This window comes from Pan troglodytes, chromosome 4 (assembly GCF_028858775.2).
Source record: "Pan troglodytes isolate AG18354 chromosome 4, NHGRI_mPanTro3-v2.0_pri, whole genome shotgun sequence".
Lineage (NCBI taxonomy): Eukaryota > Metazoa > Chordata > Mammalia > Primates > Hominidae > Pan > Pan troglodytes.
In genome coordinates this window covers 5,697,566-5,714,242 of record NC_072402.2, presented here as the reverse complement: position 1 = coordinate 5,714,242, position 16,677 = coordinate 5,697,566, and the positions used below count along the sequence as shown (strand labels likewise).

General features: G+C 40.4%; 1 long non-coding RNA gene across 1 annotated transcript in view; it reads right to left on the bottom strand.

The window, feature by feature from the left end:
• The window catches only part of LOC104006330 (uncharacterized), an 82,520-nt gene that overhangs the window by 20,942 nt on the left and 44,901 nt on the right, over nucleotides 1-16,677 (bottom strand). The window contains exon 2 of the long non-coding RNA XR_680004.5: nucleotides 9,488-9,616. This is a non-coding gene — a long non-coding RNA (uncharacterized LOC104006330). The remainder of the gene's footprint in view (nucleotides 1-9,487; nucleotides 9,617-16,677) is intronic.

Below are 16,677 nucleotides of genomic sequence, written 5' to 3'. Positions count from 1 at the left end.
TGATACATCTGAGGCCCTACAACTTCCCTAAGCTGTTATATTTTAACTAGGATTAATAAAGAGGGGCTTTGCTGATCAATTTCGAAAGGTTATACTTTATAAGCCCATCTGTTTTCTAAATCTACAACACAGATTTTTATATTTTTTCCATGTAGATAATTTGAATTCTTGGAGTGCATTAATCTGTTTTAACAATATTTTCAGTTGCCAGGTAAACCTAAATTGCATTTCTAAGCTTGACCTGAGGAATACCAATGTGTCCTGTCATTCTGGCATTTAAAAAGTTTTCTTTCAATTCGATGAACATAAAACTATTCCTCTAGAAAGATACATGCAATGGAGGCTTGAAAACATTTTGGTAATGCATTCAGAAAAATGAGATTGCTTCGTGATTGGATTAAGATGTAATAGTCTTTGGGGAAATCATTTAACCTCGTGGAGCTTGGATAGTTCCTTGGCTGGTGAGGAAAGTTCACCTACAAAGAACTTATCAGAAACCGTAGGGAAAACACTTTCCAGAACAATTATGGATTTGACTATGGTGGGAATTGTTCTTTGCACAACCACTCCGAGGCAGGGCTGAAAAGGAACTGGGTCAGGGGCGAGTTCCATCTCCCTCATACCCTTTCCATGGGGCAGTATCAGATTTGGGCACCTGACAAAGGAAGCCAGTCGAATGACAGCCTCTTTGCAAAGTTTTCCAAAGTCTTTGAATCAATTTCCTTTGTGTTCTCAGGCCACTGAGATTTTCAGACACAAACCAAGAGGATTGAAAAGATCTCATTTCAGGGAAAAAAAAAAACTAAAAAGAGTGGATTTCAAAGGCATATACCCTGGTTAGTAATTCTTCTCAGCTCTTCTCCATAACTGAAACTGAAACACACTACCCTCCTTCACTAGAGTTTTCATCTAAAAACTACAGCAAAATCACCTGGTTATGCTTGAGCCAGGACTGACTAAAACATTAAAATTTGGGCAGTTCTTTATTACAGTGGGAAGTCCCATGGACCGAGCTCAATTGTCCTATGAAGCGGAACTTTCGTCCTAAAAATCAGAAGTAGCTGGTGTTGGACTCAACATGATCCCAAACTCACCTAATAGCTGCCTCTGAGAATGCAATTTTCAGTCAGGAGCACAAGAGAAGTGCTCATTAAAAGTGCTCATGAAACTGCATTAAAAGTTCCATGTTTGGCCAAAACCCCAGAAAAAAAAAAAATCAGTCGGTATTTTCAAGGTCCCACCTGGCTTGGTTCATCATCCACAATGAAACGATTGAAAAAAATGCATGTGCCTGACCCAGGTTCTTACTCATAATGTTTCTGTCTGAGATGTGAAGTTGCTGTCACCTGCTTGTAGACAGAATATTTAAAAATGAGAGTTCATGGTTTTAGTTGAGACTGTGTAACAGCCCCAAGAAAAAAAACAAGGGAAAAAAACTGGATGTGGAAAACCTAAGTTTTCTGTAGAGTTTGACAAAAATCACCACGTCTATCAACATGTGGCTTCCAGCTTCAAGAAGTTTGTCTCTTTATGTTGAGAACAAGGACAGAGTAGAAAAGCAGAATAAATATTGGATCTAAGGTCTAAACAGATCTGCAAAGGGGATCAGCCCTTAACGGTCAGCTATAGTATCTGCCATCTTTTTCTTAGATGCTTTCCTTATAATTGCATAGATACAAAATGCTATTGTATATGAATCCAGGTATACAAATGGGACAAGGAAATCCAAAGTGTAACATTATAAAACAGTCACAAAAGCTTATTATATTCCAAAAGATATCTTGTCATAATAAAAGAGCAAACAAACAAACAAAAAACACCAACTTCAATTTAAATCATAGAAGAGAATAAGTGGGCAAATGCTTTTTCAGGCACATCTGAGAAATTTTGTTTCAAATATCCTCTATCATGACAAAGGACAAAACTCAGTTAAGGATAGGTTAAGATGTACCAACACATGAATCTGGACTCCCTGAAAGACAGGAAATAGGAAAGAGAAAACTCACTGCAGGGTGGAAAGTCCACTTTTGCAGACAGGCATGGGTGAGTGTCCTCCGACCAAAGAATAGAGCTGTCAGAATGAGTTCAGATGAAGCCTGCATCCCAATGCTCTAGACTAGAATTCTTACCTCTGTCGTGGCTACATAAGACTTGATTGTGTAGATAGGGGGAGCTGAGCCTGCGACTGAGGATTAACTGTCATTATTTGTTGGGAGAAAACTTGTCCCTGACTTGGTTGCTTTGAATCAGTCTGAGGTACCCACTGTCCACTCTCCTACTGGGGAAGGTCAGCACCAGCTTCATTCTCCTGACTACTGTGCCCTCTGCATGCTTCCAAGCCCACCAGTTTCCGCCAGGCTCTGCTTATGTCCTGTGAGCCTTGGCTCTGACCCTTATTGCAGTTCACGTCTTGCCCACGTGGCCTGGTTGCTTGGTCTTTGGCTGGTGCTCAGCTCTCCTTCAAGAGCTTGGCTTGAACCCCCGGTCTAGGGATTCTTTCTGGTTCAAAGCCAATGGCAGGAATTCCTGCCATGTTTGTTTCTGATCTAAATCCCAGCCGAAGGTAGAAAACAGGGGTCCAGGTCGAGGATGTTGTGTTGAGATCCCACACAGCTATTGACTAATAGCAAGCAGCACTAGTATCATTGACGGTACTAAAAAAGGTACTCTGCTCTCATCACCTCATTGCATCCTCTCTCATATCTTGGCAAGAGAATGATTGCTACTGCTGTTTTGTAGATGAGGAAACCAAGGCTCAGAGGTAGAGGAGCACTGTCTCAAACCTGGTGTCCTCAAGTGTCGGTTTTTGTGAAGAACAAATGAGATGAATTGAAATGAAATGAACAGATTATATGAGATGAGCAATTACTTATCAGTTTCCATCAAGGTAATTAGCCTCAATAGGCTTTTCCTATGAAATCTACTTTGGTTTGCAGGACTCTTCTGAATAACCTGAATATAGAGATTACTTGGTTCTGCGGTGCAGGATTCTGTTCATGTCCCTTGGGTTTCACAACTGCTTAGAGATTTTTGAATAACCTGATCTCTTTGAGCAGCTATACAGAAATTTTTTCATGTGATTATTAAGCAGAATAAAATGACAGAAAGAGAGACATAGCAAAGGACAGAAACATGTATATTTACCAACATACATGTGCAGATATATATGTATATACGCATAAATACATATTTGTATATATGTGTGTGCATACACACACCCCCCCACCCACACACACATCTTTGATCCTTGTTCCTTGGCTTGGTGTGGTTAGATGGATGGATGAAAAATTAATGCATGGATAATTTTATACGTAATCCTCCACTCATACCTATAATCATACCATGAACCTCTGAAAGTTCATTTGAATTTTAACAATACCATTGCTGTCATGTGAGCGGTTTTCTTTATTCTATCAGGGACACAGGATACTGCAATGATTATGGAGCATTTATTTCTCTAAATTCTAAATCCAGTCATAAAATTAAACTCTGAATAGAGGATCACTGAGTTATGTTGAGAAAATTGTAGCAAAGCTATTAAAAGATAAGAAAAATGTTCTAATGCAGAACTCAGGTCACTCATGGTTCTCACTGGTATGTAGCCAGACACACATGAGCCCAGAGAGCAGGACCAGATGCCCATGCAGTGACATGGAAAGCTGCCATTTGAAAATAAATGTTTTAGCAGGTTTGGAAAGAGATATCAAGCATATTTTAAATTCCTAGGTAATCCTCATCAACTATTTGAACTATCTAAAGAAGACATACATATGGCCAACAGTCATATGAAAAAATGCTTAACGTCACTGACCATTAGAGAAATGCAAATCAAAACCACAATGAGAACCATTTCACACCAGTCAGAATGGCTAGTGTTAAAAGTAAAAAAATAACAGATTCTGGTGACGTTGTGGAGAAAACAAAATGCGTATACACTGTTGGTGGGAATGTAAATTAGTTCAACCATTGTGGAAGACAGTGTGGCGATTCCTTAAAGACCTAGAGACAGAAATACCATTTGTTCCAGAAATCCCATTACCGGGTATATACCCAAAGGAATCCAAATTGTTCTATTATCAAGATACATGCATGCGTATGTTCACTGCAGTACTGTTCACAATAGAAAAGACATAGAATCAACTTAAATGTCCATCAATGATAGATTGGATAAAGAAAGTGGTACATATACACGGAATACTATGGAATACTGTGAGGCCATAAAAGGGATGAGATCATGTCCTTTGCCAGAACTTGGATGGAGCTAGAGGCCATTATCCTTAGCAAACTAACGCAAGGACAGAAAAGCAAATACCGGATGTTCTTATTTATAAGTGGGAGCTAAATGATGAGAACACATGAACATATAGAGGAGAACAACACACACTGGAGCCTATCAGAGGGTGGAAAGTGGGAGGAGGGAGAGGATCAGGAAAAATAACTAATGGGTATTAGGCTTAATACCTGGGTCATGTAATAATCTATAGAATAAGCCCCCATGACACAGGTTTACCTATGTCACAAAACTGCACATGTACCCTGTACTTAAAAGTTAATAAATAAATAAAATAACAATTAAATATTTATCTTTTTATGTTTTTAAAATTATATATATTTATGGTGTACCTCATGTTGTTCTGATATAATTATCTTGATATATATAGATATATATTTTGATATACATATCTTGATATATACACATCAAGATAAGTATACCCTCCCTCCCTGCTTCCCTTCCCTTCCGTCCTTTCCTTCCCTCCTTCCCTTTCCTTCCGTCCTTCCCCTCCCTTCCCTCCTTCCCTTCCCCTCCCTTCCTTCCTTCCTCCCTCCTCCCTCCCTCCCTGCCTTCTTTCTTCCTCCCTCCCTCCCTTCCTTCCTCCCTCCTCCCTCCCTCCCTCCCTGCCTTCTTTCTTCCTCCCTCCCTCCCTCCCTCCCTCTCTCTCTCTCTCTCTTTCTTTCTTTCTTTTTGTGGTAAGAGTATCTAAAATCTACTTTCTTGGCAAATTGCAAGTATGCAATACAATGTTTCTTTTAAAATTAATAAATAGACCCACAGATACCTGTTTATGTCTATATCTATGTCATCTATTTATATCCATCAAACATATATATGCATGTGAATAAGGTAGTTGTTACTCCAAATGTACAGAAGGATTGCAAATCCAAGCTGGGCTGATGAATTCAGAGCCATTGCCTTTAGCATAAATGCTATTTCTGGACCCTTCCTGGCATGATCCCAAGTAGTGGTAAGGGATGTCAGTTGTCCTTTACAACCACCACAGAGGAGAGAGGCAGAAGGCATCCTGCTGTTTTGCTGTCTTGTATTACAAGAATCCCAGGGTGATAGACAAATTTAGAATGCATTTATAAACTGAAGTTCATTGTAGAAAACCAGTTGGTCCTCATTGAACTTTCCCAGAGGGCATATTTCCATTGAAGCATGGGAATTTAGATTACATTCTTTTTCAGACTGGTCACTTTTCTCAAGGGTGTTTGAAGTTCAAGTTCAGAAGGCTGAGTTATTCAATTTTCCATTCACAAGGTAGAATTCTATAATTCCTCAGACATCCATTGTTGAAGCGTCTGTTTGCCAGCTCAGAGAAGCTCTGAGTAAGAATCCCATGAAGACAATCCAGAGATTGGTCAGTTACTGGGTTTAAAGTACTCAGAACTTTTAAGCAAGGTGAGAAAATGAATTTCATATTTTCATGGTAAAAAACCAAGCCCATCTATGCAATCATTAATATCAAGTGCATGACCCTTACTCTCTGACACAAGTTCTATAACCTAGATAGCTGAGGTTTAAACCAAGAGAGAAAAGTTGCCTTTCTAGTCAGAAGCTGGGTCCAAGAAGCCCACCATTCTGTTGCCAACAAGAGTTTCCTGGGATTTCTGTGAAATAACCTTTTTACTTGGCCTGACATTGACCTCTGGGGTTCATTTATGCTTTTTATTTTTTACTCAAACCAGTTTTACTTTTTTTGCCCTTCTTACTGGCAAAAATCTTGGAGTCATGAGCTCTGTAATCTGATTTTCTACTCTGAAGTAGCTTCTTTTTATTTATTCTCAGCTTGCCTTGCTCATGCTGAAAGTTGCTTTGTTTTAAAATTATGATCTCTCTATTTCTGTCCTCTTATTTGGTTTTCTCTTTTTATCATACTTTATCTATTTTCAAAAATAATTTGAGCAACAAGGGCCCAGGTTTTAGTATAGACACCAAATTCATGCCTCTTTTGTTCACGAGAGAGAGCTTTCCTTACCTCATCTTCATTATAATACAGTTCAGAGAAAAGTTCATATATTCTTGTTTTGAGACTATTAGCATACTTACCACTTTGATTTTTCTGCCAAAATAGGCCTGATTATGTGCTATCACAATTCTTTACAGTGTACATTGAAATGAAACATAAAACACATTATTGTGATAGTAACTTAACAAAAAATTTAGCCGAAGCTCATACAACTATAAAAATTAGTGTTTCGGTTCTCACAAATAAGATTTATCACATGCATTTCTTCAATAATTCAACAGGCAGCTTTGCTTGCCTTCTAGGGTTCAGACCTATGGCTTGTAGAAGCATCAGCACCCTGGAGCCTTGCTGAGCACCGGCCACTGCTGTCCACCTCCTCCCCATGTGACCTAGCTTCCCCCTCACTAAGAAATAGGAACAATAAGAAAATAATGCCCCAAACTCCCTCCTCTTAGCTCTTCATCTGCCAGCACCTGTCTCCACTTTCTTCCCCTTTATACCTCTTCCCTGGATGCCCCGTCCGTGCTCCCACCAAAGCAAGCTTCTCCAGCGATGTGTGCCGCCCTTCTGTTTTCCCCTGACTCCAGGGCACGGCCCCCAGAGCTTTCTCCACTTTCTCCCATATTGCCAAGTTTCTCCTCTTCACTGGATTATCACCATCTATACAAAAGCATGCTGTCATTTCTCCCAATTTTGATGACCCTTCTCCTAACCCCATTTCTTCTGCCTGCAATCACCTATTTCTTTGCTCCCATTTTCAATAAAGCTGTCAAGAGTTATCTATACTCACTAACTCCATTTCCTCTCCCTCTCTTGTCTTTTAACCTCACTCCACCAGTTTCTGTCCCCTATACTCCACAAACACATTGTGGAAGATCTTTGTGTCGCTAAACCCAATGGGACCAGTTACATTCCACCCAGCCGACCCCTTCCTCTCTCTTGATTCATGTCTTCTCTTAGATTCCACAATACCACACTCCTGTGGTTTTTCTCATAACAAATTTTCCTTTCTTTCCCCTCTGATTTTTTACTTTTTATGGCTCAGAGCTCAGTCTTCCTCTCCTCTCTGTCCACACACATTCCTCTTGTGACCTTATGCAGTCTCACGGCTTCAAATACCATTCACACACTGATGCTCAAGTTCATAGTCCACACTGCAGCCTCCTGACATTTCCTCCTTTGTCCAACTGTCTTTTCGACATCTCCACTGGTGCTTTACCCACATTGGATTCTCCACACATTCAACACTGAGCCCATTCCCAGCCTTCCCTTCTCAGCTGATAGCTGCCCTCTGCTCTACCAATGTTTTGCCTCCCCCAAAGCTGGGGTCATTCTCATCTGTTATCACTCTTGAACATTCCATATCCTTTGAGTGAGGGAATTGTTTTGGCTGTATTTTAAACTTGTCCAGCAATCTTATTATTTCTTACCATCTCCAGGACTACCACTGTATTCTGAGGGACCACAATCTCATGTCTCTGTTTCCCAGTGGCCTTGGATTTGGTGTTTACTTTCCTGACCCTGACCCTACCCCACATCCTCTGGAGTCTGTCCTAGATATAGAAGCCAGAGTGGCTCATTGTAAATGTCTCTTCCTGGTATCCCTTACTGCTGAAAACCTTCCTTCTTCTTCTAAAATGGCTTGCTAGACTCCACATAATCTAGCCCCACATTATTTTCCTCACTACCAAATTTCTCCCAGTTCTCTCTACTCCAGATGTTTCAGCCACCAGGTCTTCCATTCCAATAGGCTTCCTCCAGCCTCGGGGCCTTTGTCCAGATGCTCTTTCTGCTGAGAAAGTCCTTGCCCTAGATACAGATGTGACTAATTCTCTCACCACCTTTAAGCGTTTTCAAAATGTCCTTCTTAATAAAGCCTACCCTGGTGATATGGTTTGGCCAAAATCCCCCACCCAAATCCCATTCTGAATTGTGGTTCCCATAATCCCCACGTGTCATGGGAGGGACCCTGTGGAAAGTAATTGAATCATGGGGGTGGTTTCCCCCATGCTGTTCTCATGACAGTGAGTGAGTTCTTACAAGATCTGATGGTTTTATAAGGGACATTCCCCTTGCTTCACTCATACTTCTTCTTGCTGGTGCCATGTGAAGAAGGATGTGTTTGCTTCCCCTTCTGCCATGATTGTAAGTTTCCTGAGGCCTCCCCAGCCATGGCAAACTGTGAGTCAATTAAACCTCTTTCCTTTATAAATTACCCAGTCTCAGGTATGTCTTTATTAGCAGTGTGAGAACCAGCTAATACACATAGTCAGTATATTTTAAAAATCATGACCAGCTGCCTTTGATACTGTTTCTTTTCCTTGCCTTATTTTGTTTTTCTATTTATCATTTAGTATATTTATTATTTGTGTTCTCACACTAGAATGTAAGCTCTAAGAGGACAGAGGTTTCTTTTTGTTGTTGTTGTTCACTGATGGTTCCAGGGTGCCCAGAGGAGAACCTAGCACATATTAGGTACATGTTAGTTGAAAAATTACCATAATATACTTAATTCTCCAAGCTATACTTTATGAAGTACTGCTGCTGACCCCACAGAGGCACAGAAGGTGCATTGACTTACCTGCCCAAAGGCACATGGCACACAGCTTGGAAGCTACCCAGCTGGAATTTGAACCTAGGTAGTCAGACATCCGGAGGCCTGCTCTTAAGCACTTTGGCAAAATACCCATGCTTCTCCAAGAACTGAGCATCCAGGGTGTCTTATTCCTTTCTGTGTTGCTACAAAGAAATATCTGAGGCTGGGTGATTTATAAAGAAAAGAGGTTTATTTTGCTCATGGTTCTGTAGGCTGTGCCTCTGCTCAGCTTCTGGTGGGGGCTCCTGTGCTGCATCAAACCTAGTGAGAAGGTCAAAGAAGAATCAGGCACTTGAAAGGGACCAAACCTGAGAGTGTCCTGGATTCATAACAACCCACTCTCAAGGGAACTCATCCATTCCTTTAAGAACCAATTCATCTCGTGAGATGGAAAACTCACTACCATTTTAACAGCACCAAGTCATTCACAAGGGATCTTTTCCCATGACTCAAACATCTTCCACTAATACCTTCCTCCTAATACCATCACGCTGGGGATTAAATTTCAACATGAGCTTAGGTAGGGACAAAAAAAAAAACATAGCACAGGGGAACATGACAGATAAACCTGCCCTCATTGATGGAGCAGTCCAGTGAGAGAAGTAGATATTAAACTCATAATCAAGCCCTATACTCAACTCACCTCAAGTCCTCTCTCATGTGTAAACACTCTGTCTTCCAACTGGCCTACCCACCCCAGGAATATCTCCATATGGGTTTCATCCATCACTTTGAAGCGAGTCAGTTCTGGTAGCAGCAGGTCACTGCAGGTCTTAAAAAGAAAAATCATAGCAACAACATCTGTAAAAAAATCATAATTAAAAAAACTCGAAAGTGAACTATGGTGCATTACTTTTCTGTTGCTATCATAACAAATTGCAAAAAATTCAGTGCCTTGAAACAACACAAATTTATTACCATACAGGTCTTTAAGTCTGATATGAGTCTTACTATGCAAAAATAAAAATGTCAGCGATCTTTTCTGGAGGATCTAGGACAGGATCAGCCTCTTTGCGTTTTTCAGCTTCTAGCAGTTGTCCAGACTGCTTGGCTCACAGCCCCTTCCTCTATCGTCTTACTCAGCTGTGTAGCATTTCCCTGGCCCTACTTCCATCGACCATCTTTTTCTCTGATCCTATTTGAGAAAAGTTCTGCACTTTTAATGATCCAAATGATTAGATTAAGGCTCATCTGAATATTCCAGGATGATCTTCCCATCTCAAAGTCCTTAACTTTAGTCACATCTGCAAAGTCTTTCTTGTCATATAAGGTAATGTAATCACAAGTTCTGGAAATTAGAATGTGCACATTATTAGGGACCATTATTCTGCCTATGTTGTAGGCAGAATATATAGCCAATATATATAATAGCTATATATTAAAAAGTTGGTTTCTGCCAAAAAACTGACCTTGTCCCTAAGGCTTCAGAGCGAAGGATTTTCTGCATAGTGAACAGTTTAGCTGATGAATTGAGATTGGAAAGTTGATCAGATGTGAAGGTTCATGAATGAAAGCTTCAATCTGACTCTTTTAGGCTGACAACCTCCTACCTGCTCAGAGAAACACTGAACCCACAGGTTTGTTTTGATTCAAATGTTACAAACACTAAGAAACAGAGAAGCAGACATGGAAGCTGTTTGCAGACTTTTGTTTTTTCTATTTTTTAGTGTTTTTGTTTTCACTTTTGTTTTCCCCGTTTATTGAAGCCATTGTTTAATTTCTACCCATTCCCTATCTTTTTAGCTTTCTCTCAAAACCAAGAGGGAAAAAGAAAACCTATAGTACACATACTCCCTTCAAAGGTCCAAGAATTCTAAAAGATTTTTTTCCAAACCAACAGTGTACTGTAAGACCAACTTTTACAGGCTTTGGATAGTGATAGGAATAGAGAAGAGTTTCTTAGGGGTTCAAAGGAATGAAACTAAAAGCTAACATGGGGATCCCTTGGAAAATGGGTAATTTTTTTGATTTTTGAAGAAATACTTGGAGTGAAAATTGGAAAAAGAAGGCGGCAGCGGGTAAAGGTATGATACAGACAACAGGGGTGAGGATGGAGACCAGGGTGAAAGCTCTTGATTCTGAAAAGCTCAGTTTTCATAGATTTATGACATAATCCATCAAGATTCAGTTTTAGTTTCTGAGCAGAGTTTAATAAAAGTGAATGCGGTTACATTTACATTGGCTTATATTTTTATTTTGTTCTTCGTATTTTGCCTTTCCAAATCTAATGTTTTATATAAAAGAATTTTCCCACTTTTTACTGTGATTAATTCTATATTTCGTTTTCTGAGCTAGAAATTCGTTTCAGAGATCAAATTGAGTTAGGATGCATCACCTCATACTGCCTTGTCATTCAATGCGCATCTATTAGCTAACTGCATTTTGTTGGTCTTAGCTAGGGTGTAAATTATTTTATTTTATTTTTTTAATTTTTTTTTTAGACGGAGTCTCGCTTTGTCGCCCAGGCTGGAGTGCAGTGGCATGATCTCGGCTCACTGCAAGCTCTGCCTCCTGGGTTCAAGGCATTCTCCTGCCTCAGCCTCCTGAGTAGCTGGGACTACAGGCACCCGCCACCACCCCGGCTAATTTTTTGTATTTTTAGTAGAGATGGGGTTTCACCATGTCACCCAGGATGGTCTCGATCTCCTGACCTCGTGATCCACCCGCCTCGGCCTCCGAAAGTGCTGGGATTACAGGCGTGAGCCACCGCGCCCGGCTGGCTAGGGCATAAATTATATGGGAAGAGTGAGGTTAAAAAAAAATGCTGATTGTGGCCAAATTGTAATCTTTTTTTTTTTTTTTTTTGAGACGGAATCTTGCTCTGTCTTCCAGGCTGGAGTGCAGTGGTGCAATCTTGGCTCACTGCAACCTCTGCCTCCCGGGCTCAAGTGATTCTCCTGCCTCAGCCTCCCAAGTAGCTGGGACTCCAGGCACATGCTGCCATGCCCGGCTAATTTTTTTGTATTTTCAGTAGAGACAAGGTTTCACCATGTTAGCCAGGATGGTCTCGATTTCCTGACCTCGTGATCTACCTGCCTTGGCCTCCCAAAGTGCTGGGATTACAGGCATGAGCCACTTCGTCTGGCCTGTAATCATTTTTTATAAGGTGACGAGAAATTAGGACTTCACCCCGAGGGAGAGGTAGCAAAGGTTTATTAAGCAGGAGCCTGACATAAAGTGAGTTGCATTTTTGGAAGATAATTCTGTGGGAAGAGAGCAGGATTGGGTGGCAGGTCATTCAACGGGTGAAGGCAAAGTGACTGCCTCACAGGACATGTGACAGCCCCGTGGTAGTGGAAGAGAGGGAAGTGAGCTAAATATTTTTGAAGGTAGACTCAAAAGGATTTTATGATCTAGAAAGGAAGTCATAATAAAGAATCACAATGTATTTTTTTCTATTATAGATCCCTTTAAAATTAAACTTAGCATCTACTCATAGATATAATTAAGTAGCCAAAATATTATTGTTCTTGATTCACTAGAACTAATTTCATAACTTGACAAATAAGGAAATATGAGGGTTTTATTTTTTATTCTTTTACTTGTATGAATTTATTGACATTCGATCAGAATGATAAAAATAGGAGAAGCTGAAAATTCCCATAAACTCTTGGGGCTACAAGACAGCACTGTTCACTCCAATCCTTGCTGTTGTACAAAGAGAGCAGACACTGTTCCAGTATCTCACTCCATCACCAGCACCAGCCCAACCTCCACACCTGCCATCCCTCCAGTGGTGCAGGTGGAGGGCTGGGTGATGCTGCGTAAGCAAAAAGAAACTAGGTTCTTTTATGAACTCTTATTCTTTACAATCTATAAATACATAATCTTGTTAATTTTACTCCTAGTGGCTTGTGATTATATAAGATGACTTCACAATCTACATTTTACTTTTTTAGTAAATATCAAGTGTGTTTTATATTTATAATAAAGCTGGAATTAAGAAACTTGAGCTATAATTATTTTCAGATTAACTGATTAAATAGCCGGGCAATCTGTATGCATCAGCTAAAAACTACCACGATAAATTTATTAAAGTAGTTAACTTAAAAAATGTAAAAAAAGTATTTCATATATTATGTTAAAATATAATAGAGCATGTATTAAATAATTTTATACATGTAAAAATTTAACCTTTTGAAATCCATATGGCAACATATGGGGAAAGCTCTAAAGACAGTCAAAACTTGAATCATTCAAAACATCTCTTAGGCATTTATAAAAGGATCTGTTCTCCCAGATGTGATGAACCAAGCTTCCCTGGTGGCATTACCAAAGAGAGCAAACAATTCAAAAAATTCTAAACATCTAACGTCAGAGGAAAGAAAGATAAAGAAGTTCATGAATTTATGTATAATATGTATATAACACCTCTTTCCATGAAATGTTTGACACTGCTTATAACAAATATCCATCAAGATAGGAAAATATGTTTACAAGAACAAGATTTTTACCAAAAAAGGGTATACATCATGCATCGACCATAAAAGTTAGCATTATTTCTGTGAATGAGTTGTGAACAGGTATTTATTTATTTATTTATTTATTTACTTACTGAGACAGCGTCTCCTTGTGTCACCCAGGCTGGAGTGCAGTGGTGCAATCTCAGCTCACTGCAACCTCCACCTTCCAGGCTCAAGCAATCCTCCCACATCAGCCCCTAGTAGCTGGGACCACAGGCGTGCACCACCACACCAGGCTAATTTTTATATTGTTTGTAGAGATAGCGTTTTGTCATGTTGCTCACGGTGGTCTCAAACTCTGAGTTCAAGCCGTCCACCCACCTTGGCCTCCAGAGTGCTGGGATTACAAGTGTGAGCCACTGTGCCCAGCCTGGAGACAGTGTGAACATACCATAAGGATCGGGTTCCTAATGGCCAATGAGCAGAGAATGAAAATAAGTCTGAGTTGTGGCTCAAGGCTGCTCCAAGTTGGTCACAATTGGAGTCTTCCTGTCCTGTAAGGGGCAGCAATTCTTTTTGATAAGGAAAAGGCACATTCTGTTGGTGAGCTTGCCTTTCTGTTTTGGGGCCTCAGCACAGTATTCTGTTGCTCTGGGGGCTTACAGAATGTTTGGTGTATAATAAGGCATTTCATGTGACATCACGTCACACCCAGGGACCCACTTTATAAAAACGGAGACGTGACAGTGGGGACGTGACCACAGCACTAATCTCACCACACATCACACCATCAGAAGCGTCCAGTCCAGAATAATGGGACAGCCTACGAAGATACATCTGCTGGGCCAGCTCAGAGGTGATGTCCTGTGAGGATGAGGGGTCATTTTTTAAAATTCAGTGTAGGTGCTAAGTCAATGACCATTTCATGCGCTACATTTCCAACAGATAAAATCATTAGGTTCCAGCAGAAGTGGCCTCGTCAGTCATCATATCCACTTGTGAATATGTGATTTTCATCTAGACAGTTGAGATTTCTGTGGATTTTAGAAGTCCTGATTTCCAATGAATACACTCAGAATTCCACTGAATGCAAAACTCCAGTCACCACGTGGGCAGTTCAGACTGCTTGTGCCAAAGTAAGGGAACCCTCTTACAGAATGACTGATTCCCAATATGGCATTTCTTGTGACACCACATCAGACTAAATGGCCCACTTGATAGAAAGGGAGGTGCCGCAGTGCACATGGCATGCCAGGCCACCTAGAAGAGGTCCTACTGCTGCAGCAAGGTAGCTGCCCCTGCCTTCAGTATGGTGTGCGGTCACCTCTCCATGGAGCTGGGGAGAAATAAGCTTGACACATGGTATCCACGTGGGTATTTCTTAGGACTTTCTTCTCCAGTTTTAGCAGTGAATGGAACCATTCCCTGATAAGAGCATGATAAACACAGACTCAGACCTCCAGGGATAGGAGCTGGTTCATGGCCCAGGCAAACCAGAAGAGATGCTATCCAAGTGTGATGACAGCCTTGTATGGAAAGAAGGGAAAGATATGAGCATCATTTGCAGATTTGAGGCTGGCTCTAGTGACAGAGACTGTAGTTCATTCCAGGAAATTTCCTCTGCTAAGTTTTCCCAGGAGGACATGCTAGCAGCCTCCTGGGTGAGCTGCTCCCAGGTCTCACATGTAGTGACCCTATCAGAAAGGCCACAACAGTGGGCTTTCAAGGGTGTTGGGCTCCACCTCCCAGATCCCCTTCCAGAACAGAAGGACTCCATTTCCCTGGCTGCCGAAAACATTTTGGGCTGGTAGATCCTCAGGAATTGCCTTGGCTGAGAGTCACCTTGCCCAAGGTCCTGCTGCCTTCTGGGCAGCCCTGACAATGACTGGTTAATGCAGTAGCATATAGGCTCTGTCTCCTCACACCACCTCTGGACTGCTCTTAGGGGGCATCTTAGATATGAGGTCTGCTCCCTGTAGGGTTAGCAGAGATCTCACTGGGGCTGCACCTCAACCCGGTTTCTTCCTCTGCCCAATTCTCCTCTCTTCCCCTCCATTCATACGTATTGGTCCTGTGATCACTCCCTAAAAAACTTCCAGGATGTTCATCTGTATTTCAGAGGCTGCTTCCCAGTGAATCCAACCTATACATTAGGATTTTAAAAAACATCTGATACAAATGAAAATGTGAAATCTTTATTTTTTTAATCAAATGAATCTATGGCTATGACATAACCTTTTCAAAATGTATAAAGGAATATGTTTTCTAAAACATAATTATAAAATTCATCTCTCTTTCAGAGAGAAAAAAAAGAACTGAGCCTAGCCAGGCAGATTAGAATCTAGGGGATGGAAAGAAAATAAGTCAAACTCTCCATCTCCTCCCCACACGCCCACACACAATTTGCAAAGGGATTAGCTATTTAAATGTTAAATCCAGAAAAAGAACAAAAAGTAGTTTATTTATTAGAACTTGCGGTTGCAAAAGGCCAAGTTAAGTATGCAACAAAAACCTAAACCAGAAACTATAGAATAAAAGATTTAGAGTCGTGTCTACAGAAATTTGAAATCATTATATGATGATATTATCCAAAATCAAATAAAAAACAATAAATGTGACTCATAAATGTTAATATCATTAATACACAAAGATGTCCCGCAAATAATTAAGAAAGATAGAATCTGAAAAAATAATTAAGAATGAGAATAAACAATTCGGAATCTAAAAAATAACCAATACAAATACCATCAACCCTGAAATTGACTAATCTCAGTGATGATCAATGGGGTATACATTTCAAATATAAATGTGAAATTATTGCCACCTGTCAAGTTGGAAAAGTTTAAAACAATGAAAATGTTTATGATTTCCCAGTTTATGGTTAAACACCTGTATTAGTCCATTTTTACACTGCTATAAAGAACTTCCCAAGACTGGGTAATTTATAAAGGAAAGAGGTTTAATTGACTCACAGATCTGCATGGCTGGGGAGGCCTCAGGAAAGCTACAATCATGGTGGAAGGGGAAGCAGGCACACCTTACATGGTGGCAGGTGTGTGTGAGAGAGATCATGTCAGAACACAGGAAAAGCTACCATTTATAAAACCATCAGATCTTGTGAGAACTCATACACTATCGCAAGAACAGCATGGGGGAAAATGCCCCATTATACAATCACCTCCCACAAGGTCCCTCCCTTGACACGTGGGAATTATAGGAATTACAATTCAGGATGAGAAATGGGTGGGAACCCAGAGCCAAACACAACTGGAACGTATAAACACAACTGGAATATGAAGGTGTAGATTTTTGAGAGGGGTAGTAGAAACAAAAGCAGTAGAAAGAAAACATTTTTCAGCCTTGTGTCTCAAGTATGTTTGACATGGCCTTATTTTTAATGCTGAAGCCTAAAAACAAATGAACTATGCAA